Below are 6,011 nucleotides of genomic sequence, written 5' to 3' on the forward strand. Positions count from 1 at the left end.
ACTAAATACAAGCATGAATCAGACATAACAAGGTGAAAACAGGTGATACTGATCATGATAACGAGGGACAGGCTGGTAAGTGAGGGAGTGAATACAGGTGTGGAGACGAGGAGGATTCTGGGAAGTGTAGTGCAGACACAAAGACAGACTGGTGCAGACGAGGACTGTGACATTACTCCCCCCTCCCAGTAGGCGTGACCTCACGCCGTAGAACAGGGGTGGGAGGGTGGGCATCCTGGAGTCGGTGATTGGAAGGCGGACCGGGTGAAGCTGGACAGACTCCAGGATGGTCCAGGCGGCCATGGCGGAGCAGGACGTGGGCGTGGCCAGGGCGGAGCAGGACGTGGGCGTGGCCAGGGCGGAGCAGGACGTGGGCATGGCCAGGGCGGAGCTGTCGGACCCTCGGGCGTCCAGGGCGGTGGAGACCCTTCGGGTGGCCAAGGTGGTGAGGACCCTTCGGGCGGCCCTGGTGGTGCAGACCCTTCAGGTGGCCATGGTGGTGAAGACCCTTCGGGCGGCCAAGGCGGAGAGGACCCTTCGGGTGGCCATGGTGGTGAGGACCCTTCGGGCGGCCATGGCGGTGCAGACCCTTCGGGCGGCCATGGCGGAGCCCTATGGCCCCCCCCAAAAAAATTATTGGGGAGAGTGACGGAGTCTGACAATGACTCCAGAATAGAGTCGGGGACAGGCTCTGGAACAGTTTCTGGTTGGACAGACGGGACTTGAACAGTCTCTGGCTGGGCAAGCGGTGAGGGCTCTTTGCTGGACAGGACCAGTGGCGATGGTTTTGAGCTGGGCAGGACCAGCAGTGGAGAGAGCTTTGAGCTGGGCAGGACCAGCAGTGGAGAGGGCTTGGTGCTGGACGGAACCAGCGGCGAAGAGGGCTTGGTGCTGGACGGAACCAGCGGCGAAGGGGTCTCTGGGCTGGACGGAACCAGCGGCGAAGGGGTCTCTGGGCTGGACGGAACCAGCGGCGAAGGGGTCTCTGGGCTGGACGGAACCAGCGGCGAAGGGGTCTCTGGGCTGGACGGAACCAGCGGCGAAGGGGTCTCTGGGCTGGACGGAACCAGCGGCGAAGGGGTCTCTGGGCTGGACGGAACCAGTGGCGAAGGGTTCTCTGGGCTGGACGGAACCAACGGCGAAGGCTTGATGCAGGACGGATCTGTCTCAGGCTGGGCAGGCTGGACGTGAATCGTCTCTGGCTGGGCAGGCTGGACGTAAATCGTCTCTGGCTGGGCAGGCTGGACGTGATACGTCTCTGGCTGGGCAGGCTGGACGTGAATCGTCTCTGGCTGGGCAGGCTGGACGTGAATCGTCTCTGGCTGGGCAGGCTGGACGTGAATCGTCTCTGGCTGGGCAGGCTGGACGTAAATCGTCTCTGGCTGGGCAGGCATGACACTTAATGTCTCAGACGCGGCGGGCATGACGCATACTGCCTTGGGCTCGGCAGATCTGGCGTGAAGTGCGGGCTCGACAGAACTGGCGTTAAGTGCAGGCTTCCTGGGAACGAGGATCAGACGAGGCCGCCTACTCGGCTGGAGATTCCCCAGAAGTGTTGCGGGGTTCATGTTGATTTGGTCGGTCGTTTTGTCACGGGTTATGGGGCAGGATGAAGGAGAGGCTGAGACAAGGCTCAAATTCCAACATTTACTAAGATTTCCAAAACAACAAACAGGTACAGGCAGGTTGACAGGCAAAAGGTAAATTCTCACATTAACACATAACATATACACGTAACATGTTCAACGACCGACAAGGACAGACTGAACAGAAGCAAACTAAATACAAGCATGAATCAGACATAACAAGGTGAAAACAGGTGATACTGATGATGATAACGAGGGACAGGCTGGTAAGTGAGGGAGTGAATACAGGTGTGGAGACGAGGAGGATTCTGGGAAGTGTAGTGCAGACACAAAGACAGACTGGTGCAGACGAGGACTGTGACAATAATGTAGTAGCCTATATTTAAATATTAAATAATAATAATTTAATATATATGTATTATTTAATATATAATTATGTATTTATTATGTATTATATATTATGTATGTATATTGTAATATAATTAAATAATAATGATATATATATATATATATATATATATATATATATATATAATAATTATATGTGTGTAATTAATTTTTTTTAATTGATATTTATTTTATTTTAATATATATATATATATATATATATATATATATATATATACCGTAAATAATTTAATACTTGTCTATATATATATATATACTTATTTACATTGTATTATTTTAATTTTTTATAAATATTTGCGAGGATCTCCTAACTTACGATCCCTAGTTGTCCCCAAACCCCAGTTTAAAAAAAACTGCAATAAGAAGAATAATTATATACACTTTAAATTTTTACAATGTACAATTTACATTATATTATTTACATTTTTTATGAATATTTGCGAGGACCTTCTAACATAAGGTCCCTTGTGGTCCCCGGACCCCAGTAAAAAAAAAAAAAACTGAAATAAGAAACCAGGAATTACTGCTGCGTCCAACTCTATGCGCATGTTTTGATAACATAAGCCCACATATGCAATATAATAAATGTGTCTGCAGTTGGTAGATGCGTGCCATACAGGTGTGTTTACGTCTACAGCCGTGCACGTTAATACGAGTGCGTGCAACAATCCTTCAGAGTGTGTTTGTGTACATAGCACAACTGCGTATGTGAGTGCTCAGCCATGTGTGCACACGTGTGTGAGTGTACGTGTGTGTGTGCCTGACGAGGTGCTGGTTCCCACAGCTCTGATCTAATTCGGCTGTAACCCAATCTCCGTGTGAGCGTCGCTCGGCCAGCGCTCTCCCTCCCATCGGCTCTGCATTTGTGTGTGTTTGTATGTGTGTGTGTGGCAGCCACTTCCCCTGTTAGTCCCCCAGGCCCCTCGGCGCAGCGGCTCGCCCGGATTGGTTTACTATGTCAACTCTGGGAGCCGGCAGCAGCAGCCGCGCTCACAACCCCCGATGCATCCTGTGCGCACACCATCCTGACACCTTATACCTGACATTCAGCAACTGCAGGAACGAGGGAACAGCAGAAGGGAGGAGAGAAGCTGGGAGGCGCGGTGGGTGGGGGGCGTCGGGTTTCGTGACATTTTGCCTGCCGGGACCATCGGGAGGAGAGAGAGGAGACGAGAGAGTGCGTGTTTGCATGTGTGTGTCGGTGGAGGTTCACAGACAGAGAAGAAATAAAAACAGATGTGGAGGAGTGTGGGAGAGTGTATGTGTGTGTGTGTGTGTGTGTGCATGGAACAAAGGCCTGCTTCACTGAGTTGAATAACAGGAGTCCTTGAAAGAATGCTTGTTAATTATGGACCCCCGGGCCTGTGGGGGACGGGTGGATGCTGGTGTTGGTGGAGGGGTTTGGTTTGGTTTGCTTGTTGTTGGTGAGCATGCATATGAGCAGTTGAGGATTGTTTTCATAGCAGCTCTGCTAATAAGAAGTCCAAAACTTGTCAGTTTGATATACGCATTCATACTGATCTTAAACGAATATAGTTCACATGGTTGTGCCAAATCCTGAATCACTTGCTTTCTTCCGTTGAACCAAAAAAGGAGAAAGTTTAAAGAATGTCCAAGCTGCTCTCAAGCTCCAAGATCTGCATAAATTCAGCATAGTATCATAGGTTAAGTTCATACAAACATACACACTTTCATTGGAAAGAGATCAACTTTTTCCTTAGTCCAGGCTGAGTTTTTAAAACTTTCTGATGCCAAGGACTCCTCACCGCATGCAAGGGGCCCAAGACCGGTCAAAAGTTTGGGATCAGGGTTTTTTGTTACAAAATGTTACGAAGAATTAGGGGTGGGCGATATCTCGATATTTAAAATATATCGAGATATTTTTTAAACACGATATGGATTTTGACATATCGTATATATCGATATATTGTTTATATTTAATCCTGATTTCGCCACTTTGCTTGTTTGCCTTCTCTGTGCTGTGCTCGCCCCCGCCTCCTTGCTTTTGTTCCCCCTCACCTCGCGTGTTGTCTCATTCAACAATTGTCTCATCCGCAACCAGCCCGGAGGCTACAGAACTCCGAGTGTGTCTGTGCGCGAGCGACAGAGCACGAGAGAAACCGAGTGTGAGCATTAATTGCATTAGTAAATTGGTAGCCTACATACTACAATATATAATTACTATATAAGAGGCATGGAAGTTCGATTAATGGACTCCAGTAATCAGAAGGCTACCGTCTTGTTTTAAACTATTGCAGGGCTCGAATTTCGGCGCGGGTATTGCGCATAATTCTAATCATTCCCGCAGGTCTCCCATTTATAATGCGGGAAATTCCCGCAATCGTAATCCACACAGATTATAAAATCAAATCATTCTTTTAACAACTATCTGCCAGACGCAATTTCACAAACAGCGTGAGTGTTCAGCGGTGCCGCTTCTTTCTCGTCTCTCATAATGTGTTGTGCAAGGCAAGCATCAAGAGCTGCGGCGATAAAACACACTCGCGTTTAGGAGTCGGGACATGATGGATATTCACTCGCACAATCGGGCCAGCAGTGCATCGTGACTGAAGTTTACCATTTGCACGTCTTTTTAAGTCTTACCAGTTTAAACATTCAAGCGATTTTAAACTAATCAGTGCTCGCGCGCTCTCTGAGAAATTATTTTCTATGCGCACATTCATAGAAAATCCGCCTTAAGAACAGCTGGCCAGTAACAAAAGTTATTTTTCGCGGATTATATTGCTTTAACACGCTAAATTGTCAATTTCGGTCGTCGTGAGTATACTCTAAACATAGTCGGTTTTGTCTTTAATAAGCATAAAACGCATGCCAGTATAATGAACACAGGATCCGTGCACTACCTCTTAAAGTGACGGCAGCCATATGTGTGTCATTCATTTTGTTGTCAATACAACAAAAGATAGCTTTAAGTTAAAGGAATCAGGATTAATAACCTATGTATTTAATTTATTCAGGACTAAAATACTACTCAGTGTTATTTTTCATTTTATTACTTTATTCAGTTTCTGTATATGAATCACGTGATTAATAATGATGACGAAATTCAGGCCCTGTGTTTAATTTTTCTCATTTGGTTACATTCTGTTATGGAAAATTAATTTTCTATTGATTGTAGGCCTATATTTTGAGTTGTATTCACATCCATTTTCCTGTAAAGATATCGAGATATATATCGAATATCGAGATATAGCAAAATATATCGAGATATATTTTTTGCTCCATATCGCCCAGCCCTACGAAGAATTTCTATTTCAAATAAATGCTGTTCTTTCTTATCACTGTTTCCACAAAAATATTAAGCAGCACAACTGTTTTCAACATTAATGATAATAAGAAATGTTTCTCGAGCATCAAACCAGCATATTAGAATGATTTCTGAAGGATCATGTGACTGAACACTGGAGCTTTGCATCACAGGAATAAATTACATTCGAAAATATATTAATAGAAAACTGTTATTTTAAATTCACAATATTACTGTTTTTACCTTGGTCAAATAAATACAACCTTGGGGATTATAAGAGACTTCTTTCAAAAACATTAAAACAACATATCAACCCCAAACTATTGAATGGTATAGTGTGCATATAGAACAATTTATACTTTTTTAAAGAAAAATATTGAGTTAATTGTTAATGTTTGTCACTGTAGTAAAGTTAAAGCAAATTAATAAAATACTTACTTACAGAACTATTGAATGGCTCGAAAAAAAGTGTCCAAATATTACGATATAAAAGACAAATTGAAGCTTTATGAAATGAAGCTATTTTGAGTACTAATGGTTCATAGTGAAACACACATTTACAGAAACTTGTTTAAACCATAGATCAAAAAACAGCTAAAATAGTTTGGAAAGACATGAAAAAGAGTAAATGATGACAGAATTAGCTTTTTTTGGTGAACAAACCCTTTAATATATGACTTGATGCAAAAGATTCATTGGTTTCCATATATTGCTGCTGGCCAGTAAGTGTTAAAGAAAGTGCTCTGTGT

The sequence above is a fragment of the Rhinichthys klamathensis genome, unplaced genomic scaffold (genome assembly GCF_029890125.1).
Source record: "Rhinichthys klamathensis goyatoka isolate OS25496 unplaced genomic scaffold, OSU_Roscu_1.1 h1tg000067l_1, whole genome shotgun sequence".
NCBI classification, from domain to species: domain Eukaryota; kingdom Metazoa; phylum Chordata; class Actinopteri; order Cypriniformes; family Leuciscidae; genus Rhinichthys; species Rhinichthys klamathensis.